This window comes from Amblyomma americanum, chromosome 1, assembly GCF_052857255.1.
Source record: "Amblyomma americanum isolate KBUSLIRL-KWMA chromosome 1, ASM5285725v1, whole genome shotgun sequence".
In the NCBI taxonomy this organism is placed as follows: Eukaryota; Metazoa; Arthropoda; class Arachnida; order Ixodida; family Ixodidae; genus Amblyomma; species Amblyomma americanum.
The window spans coordinates 176,923,728-176,932,911 of record NC_135497.1 but is presented as its reverse complement, the minus strand read 5'-3'; the positions used below and the strand labels follow the sequence as shown (position 1 = coordinate 176,932,911).

The following is a 9,184-nucleotide window of genomic DNA, read 5'->3' as shown; positions in this document are numbered from 1 at the left end:
GGACTTCAACAGTCAGCATACTGACTGGGGCTATCGCACCACCACGGGACGAGGAAGGCGACTCTGGTCCTTGGTACAACAGCTCCGCCTCACAATACACAACTTTAACACTCCCACGAGAATTGGCAACAGTGTCAGCGCGGACACCAACCCGGACTTGACACTGAGCCGCAACCTTGCGGGTATTACCTGGAACACAACACATCACACATTAGGGAGCGATCATTACATCCTCTCCGTTACAGTACCGTACAAACAAAGAACGACCCTTCACCTAACACACAAGCTCACCAACTGGGATGCGGTCCGCGCCGCACGGGCGGCCCTTCCTGCGCTCCCATTACAGACATCGACCAGTGGGTGGCATCACTCATGAACGATGTCTCCGCACACACTCGAACGCTTGACACCACGCCAGATACGCCCACCCTCGACACTCGCCTGGCAAACCTATGGGAGGCCCACCATAGCATCCTAGAGCGCTGGAAAGGGCAAAAGGTCAATCGGACCCTTAAAAAGCGGCTAGGCGCACTACAAACACAAATTACTGAGCACTCTGAGGAGCTCTGCCGATCCAACTGGGGACAGATTTGCGACAGTACGGCTGGCAATCTGTCCTCCAAACGCAGTTGGCAACTCCTCCGTCACTTAATTGACCCCACGCAATCAAAAACAGCCACACAACACCAGGGCACACGCCTTATACACAGGACCAACCTTTCTCCCGACGCACTCATCGACATACTTAGGAACACACATACAACTCCCGGTACCTCAAACCCCCTGCCCCCCTATGCCGTATCACGAATGCCAATCTCGACGCGGAGATTACGGAAACAGAAGTCAGAGCGGCCCTCCGGACTCTCCGCTCTAACTCCACTTCAGGAGTTGACCATATCTCCAATACCATGCTCCGCAATTTGGACGATCAGTCGATTGCCCAGCTCACGGGGTACTTCAACACATGCTGGCAGGAGGCACACCAAAATCCTATTCATACCCAGGCCCCACAAACCCCTTACACCTGCAAATCTTCGTCCCATCTCACTAACATCATGCCTGGGCAAGTTTTTGGAGGATGTCGCACTCGCCCGACTCACCCAACACATGACGGAGCAACACCTCTACCCGCACAGCATTGTGGGCTTCCGTCCCCACCTGTCGGTACAGGACACCATGCTCCAGCTCACACAGGATATTTTTGACCCCCTAATACCGGGCCACAAAAAAGCTGTCCTCGCCTTCAATCTCTCCAAGGCCTTTGATTGCCTAGACAATAAAGCGATCATGGCGGCGCTCTCCCCCTTGAATATAGGTGAACGTATGTACACCTATATTCAAGCATTTCTTACTAACCGCACGGCCGAAATTCACTTTGGTCCCCGCAAATTCCGCCCATACACCCTTAGTGGGGTTGGCACCCCCCAGGGATCTGCCCTCTCCCCTTTCCTCTTCAATGTCACACTCATCCCCCTTGCCCGCAAACTACAAACCATCCCTCACCTTCGGCATACACTCTATGCTGATGATATCACTCTATGGATCACCCACGGCAGTGATGGAGACAGACTAGTCTGCAGTCGGCAGCTACCCTCACCCAAACACATGCGCGGAGTATCGGACTCTCATTCTCTCCGGAGAAGTCGCAGCTCCTCATACTCCGCCCCACAACCCGAAACTGCCCCACAGCCTCCATAACCTTGAAACTCGAAAACCGGTACATCCCGGAGGTACACACTCTCCGGGTACTGGGCCTCCACATCCAGAACAACGGGAAACACTCTCACCATCCAGAAACTCAAGCAGACGGCGGTGTCGATATCCCACCTATTCCGCCGAGTTTCTGGACACCAAGAGGGCATAAAGGAGCATGATCTATGTCATCTCATTCATGCCTTCGTCCTCAGCCGCTTTCTCTTCACGCTCCCCTACCTTAAACTCCAGGGCACAGAAATCTCCACCCTGGATGCCATGATCCGAACAGCATTTAAGACAGCACTACACCTACCCCTAAATACTTCAACCGAAAAACTCCTCCCGCTAGGCCTACACAACACGATAGATGAGCTTATCGACAGACACAATACATACGTCTCGCGAGAACCACCACCGGCAGACACATCCTACACACCCTCGGCATCAGGATACCAGCCACGGATCCCACACAGCTCCCGGTCCCCCACCACATTCACCGCGAACTATATATTAAACCTCTCCCCAAAAACATGCACCCCACCTACCACGAACCCCGCCGCAGAGCTCGCGCACGGGCGCTCCACAATCACTATAGCATGGAACTGGATGCCGTGTGGGTGGATGCCGCATGCACAGGCGAGGACGCGGCTGTAGCCATCACGAACCCCTCCCTACAACCGATTGCTACCCTTTACATATCCCCCCCTGCCACTTCGGAGGAGGCTTAAGAGGCCGTTATTGCCCTAGCCATCACGCGCAAGGAGGCCCGGTATATACTATCGGACTATAAAACTGCCATACTAAATTTCGCCCGTGGGAGAGTTCACGTCCCTGCATTTCGCTTATTAAACTCCCTCGCCGCACACCCGCCCCGCCACATGGAGCTCATATGGGTGCCTGCCCACTCCGGGAATCCCGGAAACGAGGCTGCCAACGCTTTAGCCCGAGGTTCTCTCAACCGGGCACCGGCGGCCTCCGATCTGGGGTTCTCACGGGAGCGCATGCATTCCTTCAGTGAACTGACGCAGGCCTGCAAAGCCGAGCGTCATCTGTACCCCCCCCCCATCCCTCCCTCGACAATTACCATCAGACACTTTGGAGGCGGCTCCAAACACGCACTTTACCCTCCCCTTATATACGCTCGCGCTATCACCAAGTACACAAAACCCCTCCTGTACCCTCTGCCACCACCTCAAAGCCACTCTCGATCATATCCGTTTCCTTTGCCCGGCGGATCCTCCACGCGGGGCCTGGAGCACCTTACCACTTGGGAGGCTTGGGAGACCCTACTGCGCTCCGAAGACCCGGCCAAGCAAGCCATCACCACAGGCCAGGCTGCAAGCGTCATGAGCCTCCGGCACATGAACGTTTGAGTGCAGTGGGGCTGTGCGGGGGCCCAAGGACCTGCGCGTCCTAAACTCCCCTTTGTGTAATAAATTTTCAACCATCACCACCTGCTCTATCAGCGTCAGTCTCTCCAAGTGTACCTGCCGCTACGGAGGCCGAGCCAAGGAGGCCTCGTGCCTGGTCGGACCCTACGAAAGAAGTGAGGCGGTTTGGTGCCGTTCGCAACGTGCTTTGTTTTGCCTAAACATCACAACTCCTCGTTTTATTTTTCATTTCCAAAATGACTACCCACAACATCATCACTCTTAACGTGCATGGGTTCCGCATTGTTATGAAGCAGGCCGAGGTGGTCGCATTCGCTCGTTCATCGGGCTGCGATATCCTCTGCCCGCAAGAAACCAATTTTTAAGCGAAAGCTTTACTGGCCGCGAACTTGCGATTTCGCCGTGGCGGTACTCCGAGAAGGCGCATGACGTCACAACTGCGACGTCACAACTAGACACTACTGCGCATGCGCCACTAGTAGCACCGAGCCACAGGCGTGCCGCCGATGCGCAGCGCCGCGCCTTTCCTCAAAATAATAATAATAATAATAATAATAATAATAATAATAATAATAATAATAATAATAATAATAATAATAATAATAATAATAACAATAATAATAATAATAATAATAATAATAATAATAATAATAATATTAATAATAATAATAATAATAATAATAATAATAATAATATTAACAATAATAATAATAAGAATTGGTTTTTGGGAAAAGGAAATGGCGCAGTATCTGTCTCATATATCGTTGGACACCTGAACCGCGCCGTAATAAGGGAAGGGATAAAGGAGAGAGTGAAAGACGAAAGGAAGAGAGGGGTTCCGTACTGGAGGGCTCTGGAATAATTTCGACCACCTGGAGATCTTTAACGTGCACTGACATCGCACAGCACACCGGCGCCTTAGCGTTTTGCCTCCATAAAAACACAGCCGCCACGGTCGGGTTCGAAACCGGGAACTTCGGATCAGTAGCCGAGCCACCGCGGCAGGTTTCCTCAAATTCAAACTTTCAATATTCAGTTTTCTCATTCTTATATCCGTTCCTCCTTTATCCCTTCCTTTACAGCGCGGTTAGGGTGTCCAACGATATATGTGAGACGGTTACTGTGCTATTTCCATTCCTCAAAAAAAAAAACCTGACAAAAGAAGTGAGCCGACCGCGTTCATAGAGTTCATTGGCGCTGACATCTTTCAAAAGCCGTTCATTTTCACGAAAAGAAAGGCGCACAACCGGCTCCGTGGGTTAGTGGAGACCTCAATCTCGCTTTCATGTACATGGCGTTGGTGTCCAACTGCTTTTTTCAGGCTGTGGCTAGAAACTCCAATTTGCCGTAGAGTTCTGTCCATACGGAGCCTAACCTAACCCAACCCAACCTAACCTAACCCAACATACCCCAATCCAACCTAACCTAACGTAACCCAACCCAAACAAGAACTCCAATTTCCGCTAGAGTTCCGTCCGGACGGAACCTAACCTAACCCATCCCAACCCAACCCAACCTAACGTAACCCAACCCAAACAAACCAACCTAACTCAACCCAACCTAACCCAACCCAACCTAACCTAAGCCAACCTACCCCAACCCAACATAACCACCACCACCACTGGACGGAACTGCAGCAGCAGCAAATGTACCGTCTGTACGGAACGCTAGACACTCCGTTTTTTTAATTGGTTTTGGGGGAAAGGAAATGGCGCAGTATCTGTATCATATATTGCTGGACACCTGGACCGCGCCGTAAGGGAAGGAATAAAGGAGGGAGTGAAAGAAGAAAGGAAGAAGTAGGCGCCGTAGTGGAGGGCTACGGAATAATTTCGATCACCTGGGGATCTTTAACGTGCACTGACATCGCACAGCACACGGGCGCCTTAGCGTTTTGCCTCCATACAAACGCAGCCGCCGCGGTCGGGTTCGAACCCGGGAACTCCGGATCAGTAGCCGAGCGCCCTAACCACTGAGCCACCGCGGCGGGTGTGTCCAACTGCTAAAGCCTGCTTTGATTGCGTTCCGAACACTGGATAGGCAGCGCGCCCTCCGTGCCACCCTGTGAGGTGGCATGCAGTTAATGGTTGATCGCGAGAGATTGATCACCAAATGAATGCTGCGGCCTAACTATTGCTGCAGTGCCGCATGTCCGCCACAACGCTGTCAGCGCAAATGCATTCAGGCCACATCTCTCTCTCACCACCGCCACATGTATAAAAGCACGAATGAGACGTCCGCATATCCAGGGAGCCAGTTATGTGATCTTCATTTCTCAAAACCATCGCCGTATAGAACATTGACAACGCCAACGCCAATGAACACAGTGAACGCCTACATCTTTCGCTTTGTAGGTTTGGCTTCGATGCTTTCTTCTCGTACACCAGCACGCGTTCTAGCGGCGTTGGCGTTCTTGTTTTGAACCGCATCCTCCTGCGAGACCATCATGTTATCTGCGATGCGCTTGGACGCGTTCTGGCGGTCGACTGCACGTTTAACGCACTTCGCCTGAGAATTTTTGCGTGTATGCACCTCCGCATTCTAAATTGGTAAATCATTCTTTAAAGATCATCTATAGATGTCTATTTTATTGGAGGACGTGACATTGTGACGTTGGGTGATTTCTACTGCGTGCTCGTTACGGTCGCTGATGTGCAGTGCCCTGGTAGGGGTAATAATAATAATAATTGGTTTTTGGGAAAGGAAATGGCGCAGTATCTGTCTCATAAATCGTTGGACACCTGAACCGCGCCGTATGGGAAGGGATAAGGGAGGAAGTGAAAGCAGAAAGGAAGATATAGGTGCCGTAGTGGAGGGCTCCGGAATAATTTCGACCACCTGGGGATCTTTAACGTGCACTGACATCGCACAGCACACGGGCGCCTTGGCGTTTTGCCTCCATAAAAACACAGCCGCCGCGGTCGCCAGGCTGCAATGCGCGCAAGTTGCGCCGCCTAGTCAACCAGGTTATGCTCACAGACGCTTATGAGCTCCTGTATGACGGCGTCTTTGTGTGGACTTGGTGTCGTCGAGCAGGTTAGACAGGGCGTATGTCAGACCATCGCCCCTTTCTTCGGTCACTCGGGGTTCCGGCGCCTTCAGTGTCTCCTCACAGACCATGGCGTTTGGATGTGCGCATCCTTCACGACACCAGCACGAGAGAAATGCTAAAGAGGGCATTGCGTTTTAACGCGACCACTTTAAGGAGCTCGTGTCGCAGAAAATCTGGTGTCGTCGGCATCGTTGGCCGTGAGCGAAAAATGGCGCATCTCGATGAACACCTGAACCGCGCCGTAAGGCAAATCCCTTTTCGCGCCGAGTGCGCCAGCCGCCACCGCCCCGGCCAGACCGGTTCGGCTCCGCGGCGAGGCGCGCGTTGTTACGTCATGTGCCTCCTCGGAGCACCGCCACGACGAAATCGCAAGTTCGCGGCCAATAAAGCTTTCGCTGTAAAACCTTGTGCACGATGGGATTCAAACCACCATCCTTCCGTTCCGCAGCTGAGCGTGCTAACGACTACGCTACTTCATGCCAGATACCTTCCAAATGGCCTCCGATGTCACCAGCATTTACGCTTTCGCCTCACCGCACTTTAGGTCAACAAAGTGCCCCTGAATAAAGGAAGGGAGAAGTACACCAATGTGTGGTACCATTCTGATTTTGGAATTTCATAAAGGGGGCCGGCGCGAACGCCGAGCCCCGACTACCAAAAATTACATGCCCCATCTACTCCATTTAGGAATAGTGGCGTGCTTCAGCCTTCCGTAGTGCAATGGCAGGCCTCGACACGGGGCCCCGGCCTTGTTGATCGCCGGTGACCCAGCACCAGGTAAGTATCAAGAAACCGACTGAAATCGGATGTCATGCGATCCATGCCTCTGTTCAGTACCAGTGGCCAATACACTTCTTACGGAGTTCCTTTTTCCGCATTAGGCGCAATTTTGTGAAAAAAGCTACAGCGGGACGGGGAGGGACCGCAGACAGGAAGGAGTAACTGAAGTTAACCTAATAAATGATTTTAACAACAAGAAACAAAATTAATTAGGTGTTAGATGTGCTCACACCTTGCAACGAAATCTAGTTGCGCGTGGGGAAGCGACCATGTTATTCGCAGCTACCTGTCTATTTTTTTTTAATTTGATTTATAGGGAAATGAAATGGCGCGGTATCTGTCTCACATATCGGCGGACACCTGAACCGCGCCGTAAGGGAAGGGATAAAGGAGGGAGTGAAAGAAGAAAGGAAGAAATAGGTACCATAGTGGAGGACTTCGGAATAATATCGGAGAGATGGGCTAACGCGGGCCTTGCGTTTATCGGCTGTTGGGGTCGCGCATGGTGACTGGGACCGTCTGAAGGAGCAGTTGCGTCACCATTGCGCCGCTTCTGGTCAAGCCCTTAGGGCTCGCGTCTCAGATGAGGTGCGCGTGGTGACGGCGAAGCTGCGTATAGCTAAAGGCACCCTGTCGCTTATATGCGCATGGAAAGAGGAGCTTTCGGAGCGTCTACAGCGTCTTTTAGGTATGTCTGTCGGGCGGCCGAGTCTCTCGCAGCCGCTCTGCCCGAGGTCGACGTCACTAAGACACAGGCCTCCCGTGTTTGCGAGCTCCTCGCTATCCAGGAGGCTACACCAGAGCAGCTCGAACGGAGCAGGCGGGTGCAGTGGCGAGATTTGACGTCTAGCACTCTTCCACCAGACGTTCGTGACTTCGGCTGGCTGCGAGGCTGGAGGGTCTTGCCCACGGGAGCCCGTGTCGCAGCGTGGGGCATCGCCCCTTCTTCGCGGTGTCCTCAGTGTGGCAACACTGAAACCCTACAGCATGCCATGTTTGAATGCGTGGTTTCTAGAACGTTTTGACGGCTCATGTCGCGTATGTTTTTTGTCACCTTGAACTACCGCACCCGGCCACGTGAGTCGTTTGTGCGGCTTCTGCTCTGTGTGGGTGCGTTTGTTTTGTGGCGGCAGAGAGGCGTGGCTTCCTTGCAGGGTCGACCCCAGCGGGCCATGTTCCCATTGTTGCTGAGGGTGAGAGCGCGCCTGTTCGAACAGGCGTGCTTAGACTGGGTCACCCTCGATGAGGAAGAATTCCTGCGCCGATGGAGCACCCGGTTCATCAACACAAGCAGGGGCCGCGTCACCGTGCAGCTCCTGCCATACTGAGTGTGCCGTGCGCTCTTTGTGCGCGGCGATTGTGAGCGGTGTGTTGTGCGTGCATGCCCCGCGTGCTTCCCCCCGCGCGTATGGACCCTCTCTAGAACTCTTTTGGACTTTCATGGCTTTTGTATTCGTGTATTTTATGCCAACGTGCATTTTTGCATAAGTAGGTTGACGCTAGTCGCCAAAGCATGTCATTAGTTTTGGTTGGGCGACATTAGTCGCCGTTCTGTGCATTTGTATTTGCGAGGGATACCAGACCCTTTCAGGCCCGTGGTAAACACTTCCCAGCTACACATCCGCTCACTCGGACGCAACGAATACACCCAGGGCTTCCACACTCATATATCGCTCCGTTACACACCAAACGCATCATATCACCTCCGAGACGCCCTGCGTGATCACAGAAATCATACCAGATTCACGCTCCACACCATCTATTTTTATTTCAAATATATACCACACACCGTCTCATCCGATGGCTTCATTGGAAACGCTACTGCACGATCTCCATCGTATTGCAGGCAAGCATCCATTGATTATCGGAGGGGACTTCAACAGTCAGCATACTGACTGGGGCTATCGCACCACCACGGGACGAGGAAGGCGACTCTGGTCCTTGGTACAACAGCTCCGCCTCATAATACACAACTTTAACACTCCCACGAGAATTGGCAACAGTGTCAGCGCGGACACCAGCCCGGACTTGACACTGAGCCGCAACCTTGCGGGTATTACCTGGAACACAACACATCACACATTAGGGAGCGATCATTACATCCTCTCCGTTACAGTACCGTACAAACAAAGAACGACCCTTCACCTAACACACAAGCTCACCAACTGGGATGCGGTCCGCGCCGCACGGGCGGCCCTTCCTGCGCTCCCATTACAGACATCGACCAGTGGGTGGCATCACTCATGAACGATGTCTCCGCACACAC

At 52.7% G+C, this 9,184-nt stretch overlaps 1 non-coding gene across 1 annotated transcript; it reads right to left on the bottom strand.

Moving 5' to 3' along the window:
* Positions 1 to 6,760: 6,760 nt before the first annotated feature.
* On the bottom strand, positions 6,761 to 6,923 carry LOC144116604 (U1 spliceosomal RNA). Its single transcript, XR_013311930.1, has one exon. It is a non-coding gene; the product is annotated as a U1 spliceosomal RNA (small nuclear RNA).
* Between the last annotated feature and the right edge of the window lie 2,261 nt (positions 6,924 to 9,184).